At 40.3% G+C, this 16502-nt stretch overlaps 1 pseudogene; it reads left to right on the top strand.

Moving 5' to 3' along the window:
* The first annotated feature begins 1269 nt into the window (after window positions 1-1269).
* LOC133242587 (protein phosphatase 1 regulatory subunit 14B-like) lies at window positions 1270-16356 on the top strand (annotated as a pseudogene).
* The last annotated feature ends 146 nt before the right edge of the window (window positions 16357-16502 follow it).

Here is a 16502-nt window from a genome sequence, read left to right as displayed (position 1 = left end):
ACCAGCTGATCCACAAGAGAAGCCTGTGGAATCTAAAATATGACACAAGCTAATTGATCTATGAAACAGAAACAGAACTGGGGACATAGAGAGTATACTGGTGATTAACAAAGGGGAAATGGTTGAACTGGGAGTTTGGGATTAGCAGATGGAGACTGGAATATATAGAATAGACAAGCAGCAAGGTCCTACTGTATAGCACAGGGAACTGTACTCAATATCCGGTGATAAACCATAGTGGAAAAGAATAAAGTGAAGTCGCTCAGTCATGTCCGACTCTTTGTGACCCCATGGACTGTACAGGCTCTTTCATCCATGGAATTTTCCAGGCAAGGATACTGGAGTGGGTTGCCATTTCCTTCTCCAAGGGATCTTCCCAAAGCAGGGATCGAACCCAGGTCTCCCGCACTGCAGGTGTGGAAAAGAATATGAATATATATATATATATAAACTGAGTTACTTCACTATACAGCAGTAATTAATACAATGTTGTAAATCAACTATATTTCAATTAAAAAAATTGGTGATATAAGCACACTTATGGCTCCTTCACATTGTTGTAGAGCAGAAATTAACACAACATTGTAAAGTGATTATCCTCCAATTAAAAATAAATACTTTTTTTAAAAAATCAACCATATTTCAATTAAAAATATTAGGGATATAAGGATGCTTATGGCTGATTCACATTGTTTTATGGCAGAAACCAACAAAATACTGTAAAGCAGTTACTCTCCAATAAAAATAAAAATAAATCTTAGGGGGAAAATTAATGCTTTGGAGTGAGAGGTCATAGGTTCAAACTCTAGTTCTTCCCCTTCTTAGTTCCATTCATGACTCCACTCCTCTCACACCGGCACTCCTCTAGTCTTTTCTGCTCTGTAACACCTATGCTCCTTTATCTCTGGACAGGAAAAGCCACTTTGAGATTGAAAACCATCCCCACTCTCCACATCTTTTCCTTACTGCACATGTGCAGTTGATTGGTGGCAGCCATTTTGTCTCACTTTCCTGACTTTTTGTATTTACATGCATGCTAAGTCACTTCAGTCGTGTCCAATTCTTTGCAATCCTATGGACTATAGCCTACCAGGGTCATCTGTCCATGGGATTCTCCAGGCAAGAATACTGGAGTGGATTGCCATGACCTTCTCCAGGGGATCTTCCCAACCCAGGGATTGAACCCACATCTCCTGCATGGGCAGGCAGGCTCTTTACCACTAGCACCACCTGGGAAGCCCAGGTGACTTCCGGTGCTCTTCCTCAAACATGGTTGCTAAATTGTTAGAAATCATTGACCTGACCAGCAAGTGCCTAGGTGATGTATTTTGTTATAGATAATTTATTTGTATTCCAGGATTTGTAGCAACCTCAACAAAATGCATAGACTCAGGTATAAATCCTCAGTCTCATTTGCCTTCCATTCATCTCTATGACCTTAAATCAGTGAGTCCCAGTGTGGTATGAGGAAGACAAAAATCAGAGTCACTTGGAAGAAAGTGTTAAAATATAGAATCGCAGGTCCCACTTAAATATGCTGGATCACAATCCCAAGGAATAGAGCCTGGGGATTCTGATTTTTTTTTTCTAAGCAACTGACAGTTGCATATTCACATTGGGCTTCCTTGGTGGCTCATTGGCTCAGTGCCAATACAAAAGACACAGATTCAGTCCCTGGGTGGGGACTGGAGATCCCCTGGAGAAGGAAATGGCAACCCACACCGGTATTCTTGCCTGGGAAATCCCATGGACAGAGGAGCCCAGAGAGCTATAGTTTATGGGGTTGCAAAAGAGTCCAACACGACCTAGAGACTAAACAACAACAATAAAAGTGGGAGACTTTTTTCTCTACATGTTGGGGCCAGAATGATGAAGCATTAGCATGGCCTGCTCTCCAGAGGCTGCCTTGAAGATCTGATACTCTGACATTTGCCTTCTTTTCCCCTTCTATGATGCCAGCCAAGAACACTCACTTCAACTTTGCAGTCCTTAGCTATGGGAGAGGGGCACTCCAGGAGCCCAATTTCTGTCCTGATGAGGCTCCAGAACCCTGTCATAAAACACATTGGCTGAACCTCTTCCATCCCTTCCAGAGGACAGAAGAGTTCACACAGGTTCCCTGGAAGCCCAAGGGTCTGGAAACGACCCCCAGTCAACTATCTCCTCATCCCGTAAAGGTGTCCAGATCTTTCAGAATTCAACATAGGTGTTCAGTTTACTCCTTTTACCCCAAAAAGCAAACTCTTGTGCATATGCTGTATCAAGTGAAAAGCGGACTTTGCATTTTTGCAGAGGGAAGTTGCAGGGCAGGGTGCCTCACCATGCCAACCACCAGCTGAGCTCTTCCACTGACAGAGAACTGGAGCTGGAGCTGACCCAGCAATAACTGCAGAAACCAGAATGAGCAGAGGGCTAGGCAGTGCCCAAGCCATGATAGGAGGCAGGATGGTGCGTCTTTTTTGTTTGGTTTTTAAATTAATTTATTTAATTGGAGGCTAATTACTTTACAATATTGTGGTGGCTTTTGCCATTTATTGACATGAATCAGCCACGGGTGTACTGTGTCTCCCCATCCCAAACCCGACCTCTTACCTCCCTCCACATTCCATCCCTCTGGGTTGTCCGAGTGCACCAGCTTTGAGTGCCCTGTTTCATGCATCGAACTTGGACTGGTTATCTATTTCACCTATGGTAATATACATGTTTGAATGCTATTCTCTCAAATTATCCCACCCTTGCCTTTTCCCACAGAGTCCAAAAGTCTTTTCTTTATATCTGTGTCTCTTTTGCTTTCTCGCATATAGGGTCGTTGTTACCATCTTTCTAAATTCTATATATATATATGTGTGCATTAACATACTGTATTGGTGTTTTCCGTTCTGACCTACTTCACTCTGTATAACAGGCTCCAGTTTCATCCACCTCATTAGCACTGGCTCAAATGCATTCTTTTTAATAGCTGAGTAATATCCCATTGTGTATATGTACCACGGCTTTTTTATCCATTCATCTGCTGATGGACTTCTAGGTTGCTTCCATGTCCTAGCTATTGTAAACAGTGCTGCAATGAACATTGGGGTACACATGTCTCTATCAATTCTGGTTTTCTTGGTGTGTATGCCCAGCAGTGGGATTGGTGGGTCGTATAGCAGTTCTATCTCCAGGTTTTTATGAAATCTCCACACTGTTCTCCATAGTGGCTGTACTAGTTTGCATTCCCACCAACAGTGCAAGAGGGTTCCCTTTTCTCCACACCCTATCCAGCATTTATTGTTTCTAGACTTTTCGATAGCATCTCTGTGAGATGGTACCTCATTGTGGTTTTGATTTGCATTTCTCTGATAATGAGTGATGTTGAGCATTTTTCATGTGTTTGTTAGCCATCTGTATGTCTTCTTTGGAGAAATGTCTGTTTAGTTCTTTGGCTCATTTTTTGATTGGCCCATTTTTTGATTGGGTCATTTATTTTTCTGGTATTGAGCTGCATGAGCTGCTTGTATATTTTTCAGATTAATTCTTTGTCAGTTGCTTCATTTGCTATTATTTTTTCCCATTCTGAAGGCTGTCTTTTCAGCATGCTTATAGTTTCCTTTGTTGTGCAAGAGCTTTTAAGTTTAATGAGGTCCCATTTGTTTATTTTTGCTTTTATTTCCATTACTCTGGGAAGTGGGTCATAGAAGATGTTGCTGTGATTTTTGCAGAGTGTTTTGCCTTTGTTTCCTCTAGGAGTTTTATAGTTTCTGGTCTTATGTTTAGATCTTTAATACATTTTGAGTTTATTTTTTGTATGGTGTTAGAAAGTGTTCTAGTTTCATTCTTTTACAAGTGGTTGACCAGTTTTCCCAGCACCACTTGTTAAAGAGATTGTCTTTTCTCCATTGTGTATTTTTGCCTCCTTTGTCAAAGATAAGGTGTCCATAGGTGCATGGATTCATCTCTGGGCTTTCTATTTTGTTCCACTGGTCTATATTTCTGTCTTTGTGCCAGTACCATACTGTCTTGATGACTGTAGCTTTGTAGTGTAGTCTGAAGTCAGGCAGGTTGATTCCTCCAGTTCCATTCTTCTTTCTCAAGATTGCTTTGGCTATCTGAGTTTTTTTTTTTTTTGGTTTCCATATAAATTGTGAAATTATTTGTTCTAGAATGGCTCCTGGCATCTGTGGGATTTGCTACTCTCATGATGCCATTGGGGTGAGTGGAGCCATGGCTCAGAAGTCTTAAAGAATCTGCCAGCCAAGCAAGGGATGCAGGCTTGATCCCTGGGTGTGGAAGATCCCCTGGAGAAGGAAATAGCAACCCATTCCAGTAATCTTGCCTGGGAAATCCCATGGACAGAGGAGCCTGGTGGGTTACAGTCCATGTGATTGCAAAAGAGTCAGACATGACTGAGCAACTAAACAACAACAAGGGGATGGAAGGAAGGGTAATCAAAACATGGAGGATTGTATATAGAAAGAGGGTGGTAATGTCAAAGGAAAACTTCACCTGAGTCTTTTTCACTTATTACTCCTCTGTTCCTCCTCACCCATGAAAGGCAGAGCCTAGGCAGTGGTAGGTTGTTCTGACTCTACATCAAAAGCTTACTGGGAAGCCTGGTCCCATCTCCAGGTTGTATATACACTTAGGACAATTTGACTAACCAAGTTATAGATGTATGCTAAAAGGAACTAATGATATGGCATAGTCCCCTTACTAGGGCTTTAAGCTTTTTAACAGGATTCTAGGAAATAAATCTTAAATGCAAGAATGTCCTACAATAGAATTTCAATCATGCAGCAGACTGGTAGAAAGGAGAGGGAGCTACTGAGAGGTGGAGACCCAGAGAGAAGAGATTAAGAAGTATTTTAGCAATTCTGCTGATGTATTGTGTTTGCAGTTAACCCATAAAGAGACTAATTTTCTATTTTGCTCTTTGGAAACAACCCTCTTCGCGAATCACTGAGTGCTGCCAGGTAGCTTTCTTGTTTAGCCTGAAACCTTGGCCTAAAGAACATCTGGTTTCTAGGAAGTGCATGCTCCTACAAAGTGTGCTGTGCATATGATGGTGACTCCAGGAGTCCAGCTGGACCTTGGCAAGGCCACAAGGCTTAGTTAGCAAATCCAATGGAAGTGGCTGGCTGGATCTCTTTGATGGCCTTAGTGGTTCTCCCTTCTCTCATATATGTGGGTATTAAGTTAGGTCTAGTGTGGTCAATTACACTGCTTCTGTGGGAATAAGTTTTTTTTTTTTTTTTTTAATATATCATGGACCATTTTGCCTGAAGAAAGAGTCATCACATTTGAACTTGAAAAGCAAAGGTAATAGGCAGCCATCCTTAAGTGTTCAACAGGAATCTGCAAAGCACCTATTTGGTACACAGTCCTGTGCTCTGTGCTGTCTCTTTTCCCTAGTGGGTTGCTTTGCCAAAAATGCATGACTGCCTCCTAATCTTGTCTTTCAGGACAAAGCTTAAATGTCTCTGCCTCAGTCTCCTCTAGTCTTAAGTGACCCACTCGCCAGTCACTTTCCATTACATCACCTGATTTCATCTTCTTCACAGTGCTTGTATGTACCTGAAATTATCCTGTTTCCTTTTTCCTTCTCTCCCTCCTTCTCTTTCTCCCTCTCTTCCTTTCTTTCTTCCTCCCTTCATTCCTCCTTTCTCTCTCTCTCCCTCTCCCCAACCCCTGAGCTAGAATGAGTGTACGTGTGTGCTAAATCACTTCAGTCATGTCTGACTCTTTGCAACCCTATGAACTGTAGCCCACCAGGCTTCTCTGTCCATGGGATTCTCCAGGCAAGAATACTGAAGTAGGTTGTCATGCCCTCCTCCAGGGGATCTTTCCGATCCAGGGATCACCCTGCATCTCTTACGTCTCCTGCATTTGCAGGCGGGTTCTTTACCACTAGCACCACCTGGGAAGCCCAAGCACTAGAATGTAAACTTCAGGAAAGAAAGCAGGCCTCGACTATCTCTCAGTTCAGAATCCCCAGTGAGTAGCCACTCAAAAAATATTTGTTGAGTATATAAGTGAGACACTTGGAAGATAGGAATATACAGCCAGGTCTTAAAGGGTGTGGCCATGGATCAGAGTAAGTAAGTAAGTGTTGGTGCTACAAGGGAAGCCCATGGATCAGAAGGGAAACCAACTTTCCAGGTGAAGAGATTAGACTATAAGGATCTATGAGATGAGTTTGCTGGGAGGAGGATCAGAAGGGATCAGCCAGCTCATGGCCCAGGGGCCAGCTTAGGAAGCATTGAGTGCTGGCATTGGAGGAATGGGAAGGTATGGAGGCAACAGGAAAAACAGGAGGCAACAGGAAAAGCAGGTAGCAAAGCCATAGATACCAGGGTGAGGGTGTAAGTGATTTAAAGAGCAGTGAGAAAAACTCATCTGGTTATTCAGTAGGAAGAAATGAAAACAGAGTTTAAAAGAGTTTATCCTAAAAGAACAAACTAGAGCAAAATCCAGTCATTTTCTACAAGTGTACTTGTTTCTCAAGTAAATCCCTGTGGGAGAACACAGCTTAGAACAGATAACTACCTGACCTCTCTCATGCTTATCTTATCCTTTCTATAAACCAGGAACTTAAGCAATGTCACTGAGAATAATTACACAATAACAATTCTACCAGGCCAGCTTACCTGTCTCCTGAGAAACCTGTTTGCGGATCAAGAGCAACAGTTAGAACCAGACATGGAACAACTGACTGGTTCCAAATTGGGAAAGGAATATGACAATGCTGTATGTGTATGTGTTAGTCACTCAGTCCTGTCTGATTCTTTGTGACCCTATGGACTATAGCCCACCAGGCTCCTCTGTCCATGGGACTCTCCAGGCAAGAATACTGGAGTGGGTTGCCATGCCCTCCTCTAGAGGATCTTCCTGGCCCAGGGATCGAACCCAGGTCTCTTATGTCTCCTGCACTGGCAGATGGGTTCTTTATGACTAGCGCCACCTGGGAAGCCCACAAGGCTGTATATTGTCATGGATATTGTATGTATATATTGTCACACTGCTTATTTAATTTCTGTGCAGAGTACATCATGCAAAATGCTGGGCTGGATGAATCACAAGCTGGAATCAAGATTGCTGGGGGAAACATCAATAACCTCAGATACACAGATGATAACACCCTTATGGCAGAAAGTGAAGAGGAACTAAAGAGCCTCTTGATGAGGGTGAAAGAGGAGAGTAAAAAAGTGGCTTAAAACTCAAATAAAATTTAAAAAAATAAAAAAAAGGGAAAAAAAAAAAAGAATTTTCCAGTTTATTGTGATCCACAAAGTCAAAGGCTTTGGCATAGTCAATAAAGCAGAAATAGATGTTTTTCTGGAAAAACAACAACAACAACAACAAAAACAAACAAAAAAACCCAAAACAAACAAACAAAAAAAAACTCAACATTCAAAAAATTAAGATCATGGCATCCAGTCCCACCACTTCATGGCATGAAAGGGGAAAAAGTGGAAGCAGTGACAGATTTTATTTTCTTGGGCTCCAAAATCACTGTGGATGGTGGCTGCAGCCTTGAAATTAAAAGACGCTTGCACCTTGGAAGGAAAGCTATGACAAACCTAGACAGCAAATTAAAAAGCAGAGACACCACTTTGCTGACAAAGGTCTGTATAGTCAAAGCTATGGTTTTTCCAGCAGTCATGCATGGATGAGAGAGTTGGACCGTGATGAAGGCTGAGTGCCAAAAAAGTGATGCTTTTGAATTATGGTGCTAGAGAAGACTCTTTAGAGTTCCTTGGACTGCAGGGAGAGCAAATCAGTCAATCCTAAAGGAAATCAACCCTGAATATTCACTGGAGGGACTGATGGTGAAGCTGAATCTCCAATACTTTGGCCACCTGATGGGAAGAACTGACTCATTGGAAAAGGCCCTGATGCTGGGAAAGATTGAGAGGCAGGAGGAGAAGGGGGTGACAGAGGATGAGATGGTTGGATGGCATCACTGACTCCATGGACATGAGTTTGAGTAAACTCTGGGAGAGTGAAGGACAAGCGAGCCTGGCGAGGTGCAGCCCATGGGGTTGCAAAGAGTCAGACACAACTTAGTGGCTGAACAACAATAACAAAGCAATATAACTTCTATTGTTTGACTACTTATCTCAGTCATTGTAATGTGAAGGTAGTTATGGACAAGAAATAAATGAATAGTTATGGCTATGTTCCAATAAAACTTTATTTATAAACCATGCAGCAGGCTGGATTTGGCCCACACTTTGTTGAACCCTGTACTATGTCCTGAGTCTCATCTCAACAACACCAAAGAAGAATGAATTCTGTAGTAGCCATGAAAGTGTCCACTGGGAGACAATCGGCCTCCAAGTATGCAACTATCCAGCAATTTCTACCTGCAGTTTACTTTAGGGCCTGCTATTTTTAAGCTGAGGTCATGACCTTCTCAGGCAGATCTCAGCTTATGACTGAGCATGGTAGTCTTACAAAGGCTTGACATTTCTGGCCAGCACAGGACTATCTTTGCACATCAGTAATCTTTGCAGAGCACCCCATTCAGCTGGCTGAGATTTTTTTGAGCTGCACTGCAATCTGAGGATTTTCATCTCTAGTTCTCTTTTCTTCCCCCTCTGTTTTCACAGGTATCAGACCTGCATCACAGTCTAAAGGCAAGCAATGTGATGACAGCTTAGACCTCAGTGATAGCAGTGCTAGTCACAAGACATGGTCAGATTCTGGACAAATTTTGCAGATAGAGCCAACAGGTTTGCTGATAGATTGAGTGTAGATTGTGAGTTAAAGAAAGGATTCGAGGATGATGTCAATGATGATTCTATCTAGTGCATCTTTGTTTTCTAGTTCATTCATTTTTGCTGTTCTTATTATTACTTGTCTTCTATTCTCTTTAGTTTTATTTGGTTGTTCTGTCTCTGAATTATTACCTTATACACTTAATGAATTAATTTTAAGCCTTTCTTCTTTTTTAATGAGCATTTAAAGCTGTAAATTTCCCATGAATAATATTTAGCTGCATACTGTGAGTTTTGAGGCATAGTATTACATTCCATTCAGACGCATCTTTTAATTTCAGAATTTCTTCATTGACACTAGTTGCTTAGAAGTACATTTTCAACTTCCAAAAATATGGACTTTTTCTAATCATCTCTTGTGAAATTTCTAATTTATCTACATTATGGTCAGAGGAAATGGTCAGAAGAAGATTTTTTAAAAAATTTGTTCAGATGAGTTGTAAGGCCTGGGATGTAGTCAAATTTCATAAAAATGCTGTGTCAGCTTGCTGAAAATTCTGTAGTAATTTGGCATGGTGTTCTATGTATGTTGTTGCTCAGTTGCCCAGTCATGTCCAGTTCTTTGTGACCCTGTGGATTGCAGCACACCAGGCTTCTCTGTCCTTCACTATCTTCCGGAGTTTGCCCAAATTCATGACCATCGAGTCAGTGATGCCATCCAATTATCTCATCCTCTGTCATACCCTTCTCCTCCTGGTTTCAATCTTTCCCAGCATCAGGGTCTTTTCCAATGAGTCAGCTCTTCACATTAGGTGGCCGAAATTTTGGAGCTTCAGCATCAGTCCTTCCAATGAATATTGAGGGTTGATTTCCTTTAGGATTAACTGGTTTGATTTCCTTGTGGTTCAAGGAACTCTCAAGAGTCTTCTCCAACACCACGGTTTGAAAGCATCAATTCTTAGGTGCTCAGTGTTCTTTATGGTCCAGCTCTCATATCTGTACATGACTACTGGAAAAAAAATAGCTTTGAGTATATGGATGTTTGTTGGCAAAGTGATACGCTTTTTAATATGCTGTCTAGTTTGGTCATAGCTTTTCTTCCTAGAAGTAACTACTTTAAATTTCATGGCTGCAGTCACCATCCACAGTGATTCTGGAGCCCAAGAAAAAGTCTGTAACTGTTTCAATTTTTTCCCCATCTATTTGCCATGAAGTGATGGGACCAGATGCCATGATCTTAGTTTTTTGAATGTTGAGTTGTATATATTCCATTAAGATTAATCTTGATAATTGTGTTGTTCAAATCTATATTTACTGAATTTTTATCTGCCTGACCTAAGAAATACAGAGAAAAAAATATTTAAAATGCCCACTATAATATGAACTTGTCAATATCTCCTTGTAGTTCTATAAATTTTGAACCTTTGTTGTTAGGTGTATTCAGATTTAGAATTTCTGTATTCTTTTTTTTTTTTTTTAAGAATTTCTGTATTCTTATGGTGACTTGATGGAGAAGGCAATGGCACCCCACTCCAGTAGTCTTGCCTGGAAAATCCCATGGATGGAGGAGCCTGGTAGGCTGCAGTCCATGGGGTCGCTAAGAGTCAGACACGACTGAGTGACTTCACTTTCACTTTTCACTTTCATGCATTGGAGAAGGAAATGGCAACCCACTCCAATGTTCTTGCCTGGAGAATCTCAGGGACGGGGAGCCTGGTGGGCTGCCGTCTATGGGGTCGCACAGAGTCGGACACGACTGAAGCGACGCAGCAGCAGCAGCAGCATGGTGACTTGAAACTTTTATCATTACTTAATGACCATCTTCTTTCTTTGGCATAATGATATTTGACCTCAGATCTATTTTGTTTGATGTTAATACAGCTATACCACCTTTCTTTTGATTAGTATTTGCCTGATATATCTCTCCCCATTGTTTGACCTTCAACCTTTATGGGACATGTCTCTTGTAAAGAGCATTTGGCTTTTTAAAAACAAAATCCTAGTCATGCAATCATTTGTCTTTTAGAATTAGTTGCTTTAATTTGCTAAAACTTTGAAAAATGTAGTTGAATTTCTTTCAGCCATTTTGTGCTTTCCATTTGTACTACTTTCTCTACATTTTTCTCTTGCTTTTTTCTGAATTCAAGTTCTTTACTCCATTTTTTCCCTTTACAGACTTGTAAGTTATAGCCTCTTTTTTAAATTGTTATCCTTAAAATTCAAATTTAATTTCTAGTCTGTACAATGTCCTTACAATATTTTGACTCTGGTAATCTCCTAGTGACTTAAAAACTAATTTTGAAGCATTTTATTGTAGTATAACATACCTACAAAACATTGCACATTAGTGTACAGCTCATTGAATTTTTACAAACTGAAAAGGCTAACTAACCATCAGCTGTATCGATAAATATAACATTACCAGTATATCAGAAGGCCTCCTCGGATACCCATCTAGTCATTAGAGGCACCCTAGACCCATAAAGGTAGCCACTATCCTGAGTCTAGCAACACAGATTAGTTTCACCTGTATTTTTTACACCATAGATATAATATATACTCCTTATATTTGGTTTATGTTGCTTAACATCATGTTTGTGAGGTTCATCCATATTATGGATGTAGTTATAGATCATTTATGGACTTCCCTGGTGGCTTGGTCAGTAAATAATCCACCTGCAATGTAGGAGACCCAGCTTGGATCCCTGGGTGGGGAAGATCCCCTGGAGGAGGGCGTGGTAACTCACTCCAGTATTCTTGCATGGAGAATCCCCATGGACAGAGAAGCCTGGTGGGCTACAGTTCACAGGGTTGGAAAAGTCAGACATGACTTAGCAACTAAACCACTACCACATAGATCATTTATGCAAGACTGCATGCTATTTTAGTGGGTAAATGTGCCCTGATTTATTTATTCATTCTTCTGTTGGTCATTTGGGTAGTTTCCAGTTTGGGGATATTAGATTGCTATAAATATTCCATATGTCTTTTTAGCAAACACACACCTTTCTATAGGGCATATATCGAAGAATGGAATTGCTGAGGATTAAAGTATATACATGTTTAGCTGTAGTAAGATACTGCCAAATAATTTTACAAAGTTCTAATTTCTCTACTCCCTCATCCACACTTGGATATGTGCTATTTTAAATCTATTTAAATTTTTTCTCTTCTTAAAAATAATATCTATTTTGTGAGGTTATACTGTCAATATTTTAGATTTACCAATGTTTTCCTTTCGGAGCCTCACCATTCCTTTTCTCCCCACTTGTTTTTAAGTATAAGGGACAAACAGTGAAAGGCACAGATCTTAAGTGTAACCATCCTTCCTTCCTGAAGAAACAGAAACGTTTAGAAACTTATTTAAAGAGTCTGTTGGTGGTAATGTCTGCTTTTGATTTTTAAAATGCTTTTATATTGCCCTCATACTTTTAAACTTTGAATTATTAAAATATTCAAACATTTAAATATTGAGGGAAGACTATAATTAACTCCCGTGTACCTCTTGCCCAGCTTCAACAATTACCCAATCACGCCAGCTTCTTTTGTCTTTGCCCCAAATTTTTCCCCCACTTGGATTATTTTGAAAAAAATTCCAAACATTATATGAATTCATCCATAAATATGTCAATATAGAGCCATAAAATATAAACTCCTTAAAAATTAAAGATAACCACAATATCACTATCACACTAGGAAAAATTAATGATTATTCTTTAAAATTTAGATCATTGAATATCCAGTCACTGTTACATGTTCATGTGTCTCATGTCTCCTTTAATTGACAGGATTCTCCATCTTGTTTTCCTTGCAATTTTTTTATTCAGGAAATTGGGTTGTTTGTTCTGTTGTCTTTCCCAGAGTATGGATTTTGCAAATTGTACCCTTTCGGTTTCCATTTGAGTTCATTTGAACTCAAACCAACCTGCTATGTACAATGTTGAACCAAATGATACATATATAAACCAGGCCATCAAAATTTACACTTCATTTCTTCTAGAGGTATGCAAACAAGGATGGCATCATCTCTATCCAATGTGAAGTGCTAGGTAATCAGGCACACTCCATGTTTACTTACTATTCTTTTATAGTGTTTTACATGTACACCAAATGGTGACTTAACTAACAAAATTTAACAAAAAGATCAGATAGAACTAGTAGAAAATGTAACCTTAAGAGTGAGGAAAACATCAACTACTTTAGGGGGTCATCTAGGGGACCTAGATGTGGAAGGGGAGGAGGCTCAAGAGAGAGGGGATATATGTACAATTATGGATGATTTGCATTGTTGTATGGCAGGATGGCATCACTGACTTGATGGACGTGAGTCTGAGTGAACTCCGGGAGTTGGTGATAGACAGGGAGGCCTGGCGTGCTGCGATTCACGGGGTCGCAAAGAGTCGGACACGACTGAGCGACTGAACTGACTGACTGAACTGATGGCAGAAACCATTACAACATTGTAAAGCAATTTTCCTCCAATTAAAAAATAATAAAAGGAAAAAACAAACATATTTCTTTCAACAGTCAAGGAAAAACTAGGTGTCAAACTCCTCTGCTACAAATGATGATGTTTTAAATTATATAATAAACTATTTACTTAACCTGAATTCTTTGAGAGGTTTAAATGATCATACTCTCAATGGACATAGATATTTTAATAACTATCTTATTAGCATATACTCATAGTCCTCTGATGACAATGTAATTTTATGATTGCATAAGAGACAAATTGAGTTAATACCACTAAGCATACGTGACATTTTTGTTGTACTGTGATCATAGAGGAGTCACGAAGTAAAGTGATTAATTACAAGTCAATGTTGCTAGGGTCACTGAGTGAATATTCTTCCTTTGCAAGTATTTAGAAACTCTAAATTTATAAGCTAATGAATTTATTCTAGCTATAAACAGGAATTAGCTTCAGGGTATTCAGGAAATTTGTGTGCAATTAACCTAAAAATGATGACTATCTTAAAATATATTTTGGCATATTTCTATCATACGGGGTATTGTGCAAATATATAAAATTAAATCAAATACCTACAGATAAATTTTGAATAATGGAATCCTAAGAAAATTATTTTAATGGAATAAAATTTTAAAATAAGAGAATTTTAATATAGGTCTCTAAGATATTGAAGAATGATAAATCATCTTCATCAGCCTATAAATGGCTTTACTTCATTTTGCCATGAATAGAACTTGTAACCTTAGTAAGTAGCATTATCATGACCTAAAACATGTTGAAAGGAACAGGGCTTTACAAAGAGATAAACAGTATTCATGCTTTCAATGGATATCCTCTTTCAAATATAGGAGAAAATGCATAAAACCATTTGGATTTTGTAAATAACTGTATTTGATTTGCAATCTCCATTAAGCTCAGATTAACAAAGCTATTAGTATTAAATTAGCAAAGTTCTTTGCACATGTGTAAGGAACCATGGGGATGTAAGAATGAAGGATAGTGGGGAAGACAAGTAAATGCTGCAAAATGAAGAATGTCATACAGGCTAAAGCTCCTTTAGACTACTTCCTTCCTACTTTATTGGCATTAAAAAATAGCTTTCTCTTTAATGAAATACATCTTGGTTCCATCTTTTGTGAAACTGAAAACCAAAGCAAAATAATGCAAGCTGTGTGAGGGCAGAGACTGTGTCTGCTTATTTTCCACTTATCCCTTATGCTTAACACAGTGCCTAGCATATAGTAGGCATCCTATTGCTTAATACACAGATGAGGAAGCAGCAGCTGAGTTTTCCTTTGCAGGATAACAAGGATGCAACAGGAAATCATTTCATTGTATATTTCATAAGTAATGTATTAGTTGTCTATTGCTGCATAACAACATAACCCCAAGATTTAGCAGCTTAAAATGATACACATTTATTATCTGACAGTTTCTGTGGGTCAGGAATCTGGTCATGACTTAGATGGGTGCCCTGAGCTTAGGGTCTCTCACAAGGCTGCCATCATCTCAGTGTTCTACTGGGAAGGATCCATTTCCTAGCTCATTCATGATTGTTGGCAGGATTCAGTTTCTCATGGGCTGTTCTATCAAGGCCTCAGTCCCTTGGTTCCTTGCCATGAGGGGCCTCTCTGCTGACATGTTACAGCATGGCAGCTTGCTTCATCAGAGTGAGCAACCAAGAGGACAAGAGAGAGCACAAGCAAGATAGAAGTCACAGTCTTTTATAACCTAATCACTCACGAGGTCCAGCTCACACCTAAGGGAAGGGACTTACACAAAGGAGTGACACACCATGATCTTTGGGGACCACATCAGAACGTGAGTACTACAGATGCTGAGTAGACTGGTTGTTTTGAGTATAGGTAAATGAAAAACTGCATAGATGGTGAAGCTGGAAAGTAGACTGGAGTTAGGCCAACCGTGGAGGTTCTTGAGATGTCCTAAGTTGTCTGAACTTTGTTCTGACGCTAGCTACTCAAAATGTAATTCATTGATCAGCAGCATTCATATCACCTAAATACTTGCTAGAAAGACAGAAGCTTGGGCTCCTATCACAGACCCACCAAATTAGAGTCTGCCATTTTAACTAGATCCCAGCTACACCAAAGTTTCAAAAATGCTGCTTTTGTTTCTGATAAGGAGAAAACAGCTTTTGTGAAAAGACTGAACGTGGAAAAGGAGGAGGAATGAATCAAAGATGACTACATTTTTTGAACATACAAGATAGGACTGGTCTGCTCATGGCATTAGGAGATTTACAGAAGAATATGGCTGACCCTCAATATCAGTGATTCCCATACTTAATTCTGCATTAGAATCACAAGAAGCTTTTAAAATGCTCCTTGGAGAAATGCTGATTCTAGGGCTGGAGCATCATGTAGTGCCCAAAATAAAGTGCTCAAAACACAAAAGGATAGGAGTAGATCAAAGGGATGCTGGAGCCAAGCTTTAAGAGTTCCCAACATCCAGAGCTGGAAAAATTTGAGCAACAAAATAAATAACATGGTATTATGTTATAATCCAAAGTATAAAATAAATATCCATGAATCCATACTGATATAAATGACTGAATAAATGAGAGGCCAATATCCAGGTGCTTAGTCCCTCAGTTGTGTCTGATTCTTTGAGACCCCATGGATTGTAGCTTGCCAGGCTCCTCTGTCCATGGGGGAATTCTTCAGGCAAGAATACTGGAATGGATTGCCATTACCTCCTCCAGGGGATCTTCCCAACCCAGGGATTGAATCCAGGTATTGAACCCAGGTCTCCCACACTGCAGGCAGATTCTTTACTATCTGAGCCACCAGGGAAGCCCAAAAGGGATCCAGTAATGCAGGCATAAGTCACTGCAGGTGAAGGCCCAGTGAGGCACCAAGGGAAGGTCATGGTCAAGTATGACTGCAAGGAGCTACAGAAGCGTCTCAACCTGGAGAAGTGGATCCAGGAGCAGCTCAAAGACTGCCAGGCCCTTGTTTCTCCCTCCTCCCTAACCCCTACCCCAGGAAGAGAAGATTCCAGAGCTAGAAATCAATGTGGATGAACTGGACATGGAGAGCAATGATACGTGGGCTACCAGGGTCAAGGAGCTGCTGGTTGACTTACAAACCCACTGAGGCCCTCATCTCTGGCCTGCTGGACAAGGTCTGGGGCATGAAGAAGCTGAGCACACCCCAGAAGAAGTAAGGGTACTCGACCCAGGTGAACAGTGGCTCCCACAGGACAATTGCTGGTCCCCTCCCCCAACCTCATAGCAACAGCAATGGGGGTGGGGGGCAGCCTGCGGCCAGGCCTGGTGCCATGAACTGGGCTCCCTGTGCCCCTGGCCCAGG

This window comes from Bos javanicus, chromosome X (genome assembly GCF_032452875.1).
Source record: "Bos javanicus breed banteng chromosome X, ARS-OSU_banteng_1.0, whole genome shotgun sequence".
Classification (NCBI taxonomy): Eukaryota; Metazoa; Chordata; class Mammalia; order Artiodactyla; family Bovidae; genus Bos; species Bos javanicus.
The sequence above is the reverse complement of the archived record's forward strand: the minus strand, read 5'-3'. Positions and strand labels throughout refer to the sequence as shown.